This window comes from Anas platyrhynchos, chromosome 6 (assembly GCF_047663525.1).
Source record: "Anas platyrhynchos isolate ZD024472 breed Pekin duck chromosome 6, IASCAAS_PekinDuck_T2T, whole genome shotgun sequence".
Classification (NCBI taxonomy): Eukaryota; Metazoa; Chordata; class Aves; order Anseriformes; family Anatidae; genus Anas; species Anas platyrhynchos.
The window spans coordinates 18,389,081-18,402,029 of NC_092592.1; the positions used below are offsets into that span (position 1 = coordinate 18,389,081).

Consider the following 12,949-nt stretch of genomic DNA (forward strand, 5'->3'; position numbering starts at 1 on the left):
ACCATGAGTGGAAAGGGGTCCTGGTCCTGTGCAAGTGCATCTAGATATACACATACTCTAATCTGTCTCATCTACTTAATATGAAGCTGAATAGCATTAAACTTCTACATTACACATTGATGTCCTCAGACACCATAGGTAGTCCTCATATCCTACAGCATGCTGGCAAACTATACTAGACCAAGTAGTTTGGTTGTAGGTTTTCTCCCTTCACTACCCTTGTGTAAGCATATTTTTGTGGCATCATGTTTCATAGAACCTTATTTTTTGCAAAGCCAAGTGATTGATCAGTTAAGAAATAAAGAAATAAAATAAATTCTCTGTATAGAGCATGTATAGAGAAAGTATAGAGAAAGTATAGAGAATGAGGAGTGAATGAGTGAACATACCCTTTCCCACAAGGTGGGAAAAAGTATACTTCCAAAAACTTAGAAAACAATTCACTAATTTCTATATCCACAGCAATTTCCTGCTGGCTCCTAACAGCTGGCCTGAGTAATCTTGGTTGTAAGAGAGCTGTAGCTACATTCTGACTTGCTCCAAAGCTTGTGCCACTTTTTGCAACTGCAAAGCAAAAACCCTAGCAAGTCAAGTCGATTTGGTTTTACACTCACTTTCCCTAGGCTGAGAGGAAGTAAAGATACTGAGCAATCAAAAATTACTCACTAATTTCTATAGCTTCTGAATGGTCTTTTTATAGAATTAGAAATGAAAGCATTCTTTGGTGTCAACAGCTGTTTATACGCTTATGTTTTCCCCACTAACTACATAAAACATTCAGTCAAAATAAGAAAAGACAGCATCAAGTAGGGCCTTTGGCTTTCTTCTCCTTATACCTCACTGACTACTCTGACCCGCCTTTAGACTAGCAGGACCACATTTCTGGTTTTTCACCTTGGGAAAGGCCTCTCCTTTGTAGTTCAGGAAAGAAACATCATGGGACAAAATACAAAGCACTCCAGACTTGAGCTCTCACACTGTGGTCAGCATTAAAGCCTGGATTATACAGCTAGAGAAATTACAAAGAAAGAGGCATCTCTAACCGTCTTGAATTAATTTTTATGAAAGAAGAAAAATCTATGTTATAGTCCTTTCTTAAAAGGCCTCACAGGAAAGGAATAATTATGGAAGTCTGTAGACAAAGCATTTTAAAAATCCTATTGTACTTGCATTTAAGTTAATGGTAAAAACTCTGCTGACCTCAGGAGCGTAACACTTTACATTTGTTACCAACACATAACTGTAGGAAGTTATGTAACATAATTGATGCCATTTTCCCTTTTAAATTAATCTAGTGGAATTAAATCTGTCCACACTGTGTTTTCAGGAAAGATTTTCTGCAGTAAGTTCTTCCTGCTGTACTATATATTAATTTCTATTCCAATTAGCATCCAGAAAGGTCTAGGCTCCGCCCAAACATTTAATTGTTTCAGGCAGGGAACAATTCAGCATCCACAAATTCCGCTTTATACTCTTCTCCCCGTTGTTAAGGGTATCCTGATTTGCAAAGCTAGAGCATCAAGATTATAGCTTAAGAAAGCTGTTCAGAGCACTCATGCTGTGAAACACTCATAAAACAAGGCACAAGCAGAGCTAATGCACAGAACAGGGAGCAGATGCATCAAGTGCATGACGAGATGCCCCTGGTGAGAAGGGGCTATCTGAGAGGTGCCAGTGCTCTCTGGCCCCTGCCCTTTACATTTTACGCTATTATGCTGCTGAGCTCACTCCGGCAGTATATCTGGCCACAAAAGAAGCAAACTTGAGCAGACCCAGCACGGGCCCTTGTGCAAGGAGAGCGAAAGGCCAAGGCATGCTGCACTCAGCAATGCCGTACTTCCCAGGGAGTGCTGGGGGCAACACCGGTGGCTGTCAAGGCTCAACCCTACATCTGGAAGAGGGGACAGTGGCTCAAAGTACTTTGCAAACCATGCCTTTCCTAACCTGTCTCTCTGTAAGCAGAGGGAGCTGGGGCCTGATATTTTGGTTTTAGGTTTTATAATTCTCATTCCTGACAGGCAAAAGCTTTTCTGTTAGTTGCTTTAAAGTAAAATAAAAAGAAAGGAAAGAAGAGACAAACATTTCTAGAATTATTTGTTAATATTTTTTGGCAGCTGTACATGTACTACTCTCTTGCTGTGACCATAATCGAAGCCTAATGTTGCTCCCAAGGAATTCTGTGGCAGTATTCCCACCAACTGTAGTGCAGGCAGATCTGTGGCCTTTGTTTGGTCAAAGCTGTTCCAGATGGAGGCCGAAGGATTCCCACCCGGCATTCCAGTTATAAAGAATGATTCTGCCCTTCTCTTCCAGAAGCAGTTTTCTGGCTCCAGCTACAGTTGACCTGTTGGGAACAACAGTGGAAATGTTCCACTGCCATCATGCAGCATGACCCACCCCACGGGAGAGAAGGGTAATGCTAGGTTTTATTAACTGCACAGCTGCCTCATCAATGCTAAGATAGTTACATTTGGTGCAATTCAGTTTAGAGTTGCATATAGTGAACGGGTTTCAGATAGTCACAGAAATGTAGCTGCAGCTGGGATAGAAATTTAATTATAGCACACAGTGAGACAGATTTTGAAGGATATCAACTGTCTAGTTAGCTTCACACAGAACACTAAAATCCCAGTACCAGTACACCTACCCACACAGAACCACACCAGAAACATAACGCAGGAAAAATATGAACTACACTAAAAGGTAATCTGACAAAAATCAAAATTCTTTAGTTTACCAGTGAGATTCCCCTGGGATCTTAATGGTGAAATAGACAGACAGAAAAATAAAATTTGCATCTTCATAACATACAAGAAGCTTAGCAGTAGTTCTGTAGCAATGGAAGTGGGCCTTGTTCTCAGGAACACTAAACTCTTCAGTATTTCAGCTGAGCATCAAAATAACACTGGCCACCTTTGAAAGCTTAGACTGCTATCATCATTCATTGTCTATCACCTTTTGAGCATGACATCTCCCTTGACTTCGTTAGTAATTCGCTGCTGAAGTACAGCTCTAGTTCTGTAAGCAAACTGATGCTTGTTCATACAAGTAGGACTTCTGAGCAATGACCACAACTTCAAGCTGTAGAAAAGTAAAGTGATGTCTCCCAAGTTACCACAGTACCCAGCATGATTTTTTTTTGCCCTAATATGCTTGATTTAACAGTACCATAAAAGGTTGAGAAGCTCTCTATTCAGATAGGAAGGTGTGCTAAATCACACATGAAGTCCCTGCACATCTCCCAACATCCCTGTGACCAGTGAGGCCTCTTAGCAAGTTATCAAATCCATACTTCCTCAGAAAATCCAAGTATAGGAAATTAAACTTCTTCCCATATACTATGTGGCCAAGCTGAGCCCATGCAAGCTAAAAGCCTTGTACCCTGGTTAGCATTCTGGCATGAAACCCTGCAACACCAATGAAGAACGCATGGGTTTAAGGCACCCGGCATGCTTACATAGAAGACTTCTGTATTCCCAAGTGGAATGTGTACTGTTATAGCACAGCGATACCTCTGGTACATAGTGTAATCGCCAGCTTAAGAATTTGTTTCATAAATCAAGGTTGCCTTGTCTTTCTGGTCAATTTAGCCATAGAAACCAGACAGATCTCAAACACAAAAGGACATACAAACGCTCTGTTAACATTTTCTAAGAAATAGTATGCTAAAATGTAACCCTTTTGTCAAGTTTCATTAAGGGACGGATTGAGAAACAAGGGAGCATACAAAGCAACTTACATGTATTTAGGCACTCCTGTAACATACCTAACATTCTTGTACGTTGAATCAACAGTCCAAGAAAAACAGGAGTTCTGACCGATTGTTTTGCTTTTCCCTCTGCACAATTACTATATGGGCTTGACTTTTTTTTTTTTTTTAAACAATTGTAGATTGTACCTGTTGGCCAGAGGCACTTCATTGGCTCAGTTATGTTACAAGACTAGAGAATAAATACAAGTTTACAGAAGTTGACAGAAAGCAGAAGCAGGAGGGTATGGAACATGCTTATATATAAACTACTATTCACTGAAACGAGCTTGTTTCTTACTGTCTTGGGAAGTGCTGATTTAAAAAAAAAAAATACACAACACAACTCAACATTATTTTTCTATAAGCAAATAGCTTTCCTTGACTTTACCAGACACCAAACCCAGATTCGAGTCTGTATTAATATGAGTGAAGTTGGTGACTGTCTCCAAGATGACATACTAATGAAACAGACTTAGTAACCAAGAGGCAGAAATAACTATAATGCTTCATAGGCTTCTGAAACCTGTCCAAAAGTTTTCCCTTTGCTACATTTCAATCTGATGAAACAAAGTCAAGGAGCAGGAAAAGCACACATGATAAGGTATGTGATGCTTTGTGTTCAGCAGGCAAATTTGTATGACATTTTCTCCCTTCCGTTTTCTCAGTGAGTGAGTGAAAGCTTGTGCATGTTTGTCAGATCGGCCCTCCATTAAATGTCTCTTCATGGAAATAAGGGGATATTTATGCACAGTGACTAATGAATGGATGCATTCCAGCATCTGCTATTGTGTATTTCCTGTAAAGTCATTTATTATTCTATCTAACAAACACAGTGTTCTTGGTTGATGCTTAAGATTAATGAGGCATTTACTCCTATTCAAGAAACAAGTTCAGAAGACACATTTTCTCCCATTCAGCTGGGCTGATAGTTTAATTAATGCCATTAGTACATATAAGTCACCAAAACCTGTTTTATGGTAACACTGAGGAAAGTTGGCAAAGCACGAAGATTTCAGAGATAAAGCTACAGCATAACACTTCCCTTTGTTTCCAGGTAGTACAGGATTCTCCAGACAGAAGGGTTATCTTTGGGACCGTACAAGTAACAAACAAACAAGATGTAATGAGCTGAGGTAATGACAGAATATCAGTCTTAACTCCGCTTGTGTGGCCTTAGCCAAACCCTTAATGTCATTTAATTGCAATTTTTTTTTTTGTATGTGGATGCATGTCGTATCTTCCCCAGTAGCACAAAAAGAGGAGAAGGAAGCAAATGCCTTCACTGAAACATATGAATTATTACAATAAACTATAACCAGTGCCACAGCCTATGGTTTAAATATACTTGAGGGGAACTTTTCAAAATGTGCACTACTGCACTGATACGACAGGTGGAATGCAATGTCTCTTTCAGTGCTCCTAGAGTGCATTGCTGAAGTTTCTGTATGGGGCCTTTTTTTGTTAGGGATGCATGAACGCGTTTTACCTAATTGCCAGGCCCACTCAGGACAGCACAGAAAGCTGGAGCAGGACTGTTGCTGGGTGCACATTCCAAAAGCTGAGAACTGCAAAGCAAGGAGTGAGCATGCAAGTGTGCGTGAGGTGGGGACACACCAAAAAGCAGTGAAAGGGGGCACGTAGCAGGGCTTCTTAGCCCTTTTCTCAAGAGCAAACAATGCACCAAAACAAACGTATACCATACTCTTACGATGAGGGTAACCTCCCTGCAGCAACCTAAAGTGATTATCTGATGATCCCCACTCTCTCCTGAATTCTAGAATAAACAGAAGATGTCAAACAGCTTGGAGACAGCATTCTTACTGAATTAGAACAATAGTCCAAGGACAACATCCATTGGTGATCCAGACAAATAAATACAACATACACCCACGTTACAAGTATAGATGGCTGCCTGCTGAGCTTCTGGAGGCAGAACACTGACTTCATTTGTTTTAGCCTCCTAATTATAATTTTTCTTTTCTCACTTTCACTGTCTTTATCTCAAAGACTGATTACAGGAAGAAAAAAAAAAAAAAAAAGAGGCCAACCCTCCCTAGAAGGGAAGAGACTTTCAACATTAATTGTCTCTCCAAACAAGAGAAATAAGCAAAGCACGACTGGAACTGCTTATAGAGGAGCAGTAGATCACCATATGCCACGGTTGCTGGTAGTGCTGTGCAGTGTTCTGCCACCACAGAGTTTGCTACCCCAGCTAACACCTTCTAAAAGCAATCCTCCTCATGCAGCAGATGACTACAGGCACAGGGATGGATGGAGAGTTGGGTATAGTGCCTGCTGGAACAAGGAACTCCTGGACAATTGAACAGAGAAAGGCCATTAGCTTCTCTCTGTTATTGTAATTCCTGAAGTAAAATGAAGCCAATGCAGGCTAATATGATAACTAGAAGGCCTCGAGGATCACACTTCAAGGCATCTGAAACCTGTCCTACAAAGAAACAGTTCTGCTTATACTGGAAATTCGTCAGTGAAAGGAATCTCTATGAACAAGTTGCCTGTAAGATCACCTGCTGTCCCTGGCAGTCCCATCCAGAAGCTCTAAATGGCTCTAAGACTGAGAATTTTCTTAGCCTGGAACTGTTGATACTATCAACAGGTGAAGGGACATACTATGAACAACAGACCAAGACCCACTAGAAATGCGCAAACATACAGATTTCAGCCACACTCCCCAGAAACAGAAAATAGGAGTAAGAAAGACCCAGGAAGCAGTATTTCCTTCACAAAAAGCATTTCAAATAACATCTAGCTATTTTAGATACTTATCCCTCTATTGTGGGAATAATATAGATATCTGAGGATAGGCAAAATAGAATGCAAGATGATGTACAACCTAATTCTCAGTTCTATTTAAGAGAACAAACCTGATATTTAAATGTACTGCTTCAAATTGTTTTGAAAAAGTTTGACCAATAGCCTCGAGAGATTTTATTTTCTTCCCCTTCCAAAGGTTTCCCAGTGCTTAGCCTGTGGCTGTTAGCATTAAGTTTCAAGACACACTGTACTAAACTGTATTAGGCATGTGAAAGGACTTTCATTCCTCATTAGCTGTGCATAAGAAAGGATTGTAACTTTTAAAAAGAACTAAGAGGCTTTGTAAAAAATTCAAACTTCCTTTTAACAAAAATCATACTTGTTAAAACTTTTTTTTTACTCTGATCTGAACTATGCTTCAACTCAAAGCAAATAAAGTCATCAGTTGACTCCATTCTGTTAGAAGACAGCATTTAAAAAAGCAGGTCCAATGGGTCCTTGAACAGTGGTCCCTTGTCTGTCACATCAAGACATGGCTTATACTTCACACACTATTGACCATGAAAAGCAATCTTGCGACTTTTGAAGCCCTATCGCAAAAAAAAAAGCAAGAGAAAACTTCTTGAAATGTTGAGGATTGGAGGGTGACTGCTCTCATCTCCTATGATTAATGACTTGTGGCCTTATTGTGTAGAGGCTGCTAATTAGCTTCAGACTGATTAAGGCTGCAGAATGCAAAATTCAACTTGATAAACCTGGATGGCCCCCACTTTCCACCCCAAGCAAGCCTGATGCACAAACTGACATCTACTTTCTTGAGAAAAATACTATACACATTCTCACTAGGAACTAACATAATCCCAAGTGGCTCTGGAGTACAGCTTCACCTAATCAGAAACTCAAACTGCAGCATTTTTCTGCACAACATGATGATTATTTGTCAGACCTATCCAGGTTTCCTGTTTTTTGTCTAAAAACATGCTTGGCACATTAAGTAAACTGATATCACATACTAAAAAGTCTTTTCCAAGATTTTTCTAAAATTTAGTTTAAAAGCAAAACAAAATAGCTAGTGGATACTTTTAATCTTTTGTTATCCACTCATTAACAAGTGAGAGCCAGTAAATATTAATGCCAAACAGTTGCACACAGCCTTACTGCCTAGCATTTTGACCATGTTCTTTACTGAAACTTTAGTTTGATAAAAATGGCTTGCCATAGCTGTGGAGGTGGAGGTCTAGCACAGCAAGTTTCAATCCCTTCCCGACCTTTCCCCCTCCACCCCCCTCCCCCCCATCAGATTAAATCTGCTTGTTAAGTTGATCTTCTCATGGAAAGCATTACATTCTGCTAACACAGGAAGGTCACAAATACTTATGCCAGATTTTTAACACGAACCTCATCAAACTGATGTGCTACAGCATAAGGCTGATTAGCTTAATAACTGATTACTCGTCCTCTGGGCACCAGCAACCAACATGAAAAACTTTAGCAGCTCATATAACAAAGTAATATGAGTATGCTTTTACAGAGACCTACATTTCCAACAGGGAGGAAAACAATGTACATTTGCAGAACACCTCTGAAGAGGGAAAGCTCCTTGGTTTTGGTGGGATGGATTTAAATGCTGATAATTTTTCCCCTACTGAATAATACCTAGATAAAGAGACCATGTAAATATTTGTGCACAAAGGACAAATTAACCAGATTACCTCACTGGCATTACTTTTGATTTTAATTACATATACACTTCTGAATAACTTCAACATGTCAACAGTCAGAATTCAAGAGGCTTCCTTTCATGCTCTGCATTTAGAATTACAGAGTCATAGAATACCCTGAGTTGGAAGGGACCCATAAAGATCAGAGTCCAACTCCTGGCTCCATACAGGACCACCCCAAAGTTTCCCAAAATATCATCCACCTGTGTCTCCCTCCCCCTCCAACCAGTAGTGGGACTGACTGCTTTAAAGACAGGGCATCTGTTATACCAGATGCTGTATGTTGTGTAGTAAAAAGACAGTCATACCCCAAAGAAACAAGGTCCAGTACTGTAAAAATAATTCCATATAGGTTATTACTATGAGTAACTGTAGCATGCCTTCCCAGGGGGCAAGTTTCCAGGGGTGGTGTTAAGTTTGTGATGAAAGGCGACAGATGGTCATTGGAAATAGTAACTTCAGGTAATGTGAGATGACTATGATAGGCAATGCAAATAGAAGGGCATCACTCACAGCCTCTTTCACACCCTCAACAAGAAGCCTAAGCATATGTCTATCCTGAAACATTTCAGCAATCCCTTTAAAGTCAGTAGTAATCAGTTTTCTTAAGTACTTCTGTACTTAGAAGCTTATTTTCACTTTAAAGTGTATACACTACACAGTACAAACATTAATGGACCAAATTCAGCACTGCTGTAAGGTGGCACAGTTCTTCTGACAGCAATGGATCAATGTCTTACTCAAGATCTGTGATTTAACTTTAAAAACATTTTCTAGACCTTACCCAGTTTCTCTTTTGCCTTATTTTGCTTTCAGCAAAGCTCTTTGTAGCATAACAACTCACCATCTTTCTAGTCAGACTTTGTTTATAAAACCTTGATTGTTCAGGAACAATATGGTTGTGACCTGTTAGAAGGAAGGACTGCAACTGGCGCCCTCTCCGTACTTTCTCAGGGCACACATTGGGATGGAGTGAATGGAAAACACAGTCGTATTGATGTCAGCCAGAAGAGGAAAAATAGACTTCCCCAATAAATCTAAACATAAATCTTTTTGCTCTGTCTCACCATCTGTATGAATGCACCTAAAGCACAAAATTACTAAGTAGACCAATATCCCCAAGCCTACAAAGCTGAAATGCTGCTTGCAGACCATAATGAATTTGGTTTATATTTAGGAAGTTTTGGAGGAATTTACAGGGAAAAAAAAAAAAAAAAAAGCAACAGGTGGAAACATAGCTTGGGTCAAGACAAAGTGAATGAGTTAACATTAACATATAATATTAATAACATTATGAGTTTGTGTTCAAACTTCAGTCTTGTGTGCCAGCTCCCTCTGACCCCTTATAAATTTATTTAGGGGTGATATTTGGGACTTATTGTTTCTTAATTTCAGGGCTCTTAAGGCAAACGTTTCAGTGAACTTTAAGGGGGAAGCAAGTGATTTTTGAAACCACAACTTTCTTCTGCACTCTGAGTAATGACTCATGCAATTTGACTTAAATGATCAAAGGGTACATCAAATACATTGTCCTAATACCTGAGTGAAATTTTGGGCCTTAGCTGGTAGCAAGCAACTCAATTTCATTGAAGCCAATGAGCCATGCTGGCTTACACCAGCTGTTCAACTGCCCCTTCTGCCTTAGTTCGGTCCTTTCGCATCACACAGCCCATTATAAAAGGTATTGCTGTTTTTTCAAGCAAGTGTAAATCAAAGTCATCACTTTCTTTTTCCTAGTCTGTAGGCACCCTCAAGCCTCCTCTGTTAATTTGCAGCTCAGTATTTATCAAAGCTGCTCTCACAGGCACATATGTAATTAAGAGAGGAGCAGATCATAAAGCAACAGCAGTAAGTAGCATTAACTCCTTTTCCTTCCCCTATTGTTGTCTTTGTAGTGCAAGTTCCTCAGGGCAGAGCACATACTGTTTTTCCTCTATGACTCCATGCACAGATGTGATACTGACTGTATCAGATATTCAACCAACTGGAACCAGCTATACTACAACTGTAATACAACCAACAGGACTAATATTAATTTTCCTCGTTCATCTTCTCTAATCCACTAGATTATTTCATTCCCCTCACTCTGAGCTCCCACCCTGATGCTTCATTTTCTGTGCCTTCTTTGCATGCTTAGGGCCACTACAGCCACTTACAAGATACTAAACCCCAACCATTTTAATTACAGAAGTCTGAGGGGCTAGCAGAGGCCTTTATGACTATCTAGACATATCCTGGTGGCTAAGAGTAGATAAAAGCTTTACTATATTGGGCAGCGGGGGAGAGTGGGAACAATCAAGTAGATAAGCAAGTGCAAAATATTATTAGGAGACTGAAAATTTTTATGTAATGAATAAGATGCATCACCACAGCATCACCAATGAAATGTATACTTTTTGCCAATAGAGATTGGTTCAGTGGAATTCATTTTCTGATATCACTGATCCACAACACAGAATAATTAGTGTTAAATATATACTTAAAGAAATGTACTCAGTTACTTTGGCAACATTTAAAACTATAATGAGATAAGTTCAAGTGCACATCTTAGACACCTTTGCTATTTTGAGTCTGAAACGGAAAAAAGTTCATAAGTCTTAATTGTTTAGATTTCATCTTATTCATTACATAAAATATACCTGCAAACAAGTGTTTCTCATTTATGCATTATGGACAAATCCTGGGGGATTTACATTAACATCTATACACTGATCAAATTAACAGCAGCTATACTTCAAGTTACAATTTAAGCTTCACTACTGTGTGTATGCACACATCACACATGTATGTGTGGACGCACTCATACACTTCTCTTTCTGAATCCCACAGGCCTCGACTAAATCAGTGTTGCTAGAAAAACACATTAAAATGTTTTAATTTTATTAGCCAGCTACAAAGTTTAAATATAATTCACACCAAGTATTTGGAGAAGGAATGCAGTCATTTTTCTGGGCAAAGGAAGGTCTTAGATCACTTAAAACCCAATTCTACCCCACGGTGAATCAAAAAAACCTCTATCAGCTCCAGACCTTAAATAACCTTCATATCACAACTAGCAGACGAGTGCTGGGAACATGGTATTTTTGTGAGGCTGAACGGTACCAGTACAATAGGCTCAGTCACTTGCGGAATACAGCCAATAACTTGGGTTTTCTAATTTTACCTCCAATACCACAGAGAAATTATACACAGAAGCATACATTCAGTGAAATCATTTCTGTATTTGCATTATTACTTATGTTTTTCTAGCTTTCATTCAATTCTGACAACAGAATTTTTCTGTAACATCTTCCATCTGAGCAGAGCATATCAAAGTGCTTTGCAACAAGTAATTACCACTCCAGTTATGAAAAAAATCAAAATAAATATTTAATTATTGCAATGAAAGGCAAAGGATCCCATCTTATTCAAGCTATGCTAGAGAGAAACATTAGTGTAAATACATCAAAACTAAAAACATGACAAGAAATGATTTCGTAAAATAACAGTTCTGGTGAATCAATGCATATTCATCGCATAACCTCGTATAGCAAACTCCAGGCAACTAAATTTGAATTCCTGCTTAGAAAATACTTTGATGCAAAATAATTATTTAGGTGGCTTAAGTAAGTTGCATACCTACTGCTAATCCAAGTTACTCATATTTGATCCGCATTCCCTGCTTTGTATCAGCCAACCTGGACATACCTACTCAATGGCTACCCACTCCTAATAACAGAAAGGTGGGAGGTAAAAAAAAACAAAAACAAAACAAAAAAAAACCACATCTTACCTTAAACAAAAAACACATCTTACCTTAAACAGTCTCAAAAGAAAAGTAGGGTATCAGTCAAACAGAGCTGTTCTATTTCTCATGAGACAAACACAAGGAACCATGCTATGATGTGAAGCAAGAAAGGGAATCCCCTGCAGTTCCTCCAGGACCTGTGAAGGAATCATCCATCCAAATTTCACAAAGAATTCATTCTATTCTCTGTATTTTCAATACAGAAAAAAATAAAAAAATTAAAAAAGAACTCCACCGCAATGCTCCTTCCCCACTTCCAAACAGCCAGACCAATTCACAACAGCCACAGCCTATCCATTCAGTAGAACTAAAGGTATTTAGCAACATACAGAAGAATGTTTAAAAGTTTAACTGCACATATATTTTAAACCCAACTTCTAATGGGGGTAGAATATCTATGTTTTGTTCTAGCATAAAGCACTTTATGAGAAATCATACGGCCACCCTACCATCCACAGGCAGTGCCACCCTTGCTCTTCAGTGTTAAGCAAAATACCTTGCTAATCCACCTCACGGCTTTCATAGTCTGGTGATTGGTTCAACAGCTGAAAAATCACCACTAACCCAGTTCAGATGTCCTCATTAGTGCCTGCTAATGCTCATATCTGCAACTCCTGCTGTCAGGAGGGGCCTGTGGGAGACTGTAATGACAACTAGAGTTCAGGGGATGCTGTGATACCATAGGAGAGGGTGGGGAGGTTAGAGGTACAGTTTGGCCAGGCACTTCTTTTTCTACCAAGGTACTGGGTGCAAAGTTAATCATGGTAATGCAGAAGTGAAAATGCTCGTTTCTGCTTGAGAGCTGGTGTGTCCTAAGCACAGCAGTCAGGTAGATGAGACACCAGAAGCAAGAACCTGTGAGATATTAGAGTGCTGAGACGCACCGAAGGGCACAAGGGAAAACAAGCGGAGCACAGA

At 39.4% G+C, this 12,949-nt stretch overlaps 1 long non-coding RNA gene across 2 annotated transcripts in view; it reads right to left on the reverse strand.

Annotated features, from left to right (window-relative positions):
* Positions 1-12,709, reverse strand: part of LOC106015802 (uncharacterized) — a 57,686-nt gene extending 44,977 nt beyond the window's left edge. For both annotated transcript variants that reach the window (XR_011810011.1, XR_011810010.1), the window contains exons 1-2: positions 12,481-12,709; positions 12,040-12,168 (exon numbers count right to left, since the gene is read on the reverse strand). This is a non-coding gene — a long non-coding RNA (uncharacterized lncRNA). The remainder of the gene's footprint in view (positions 1-12,039; positions 12,169-12,480) is intronic.
* Between the last annotated feature and the right edge of the window lie 240 nt (positions 12,710-12,949).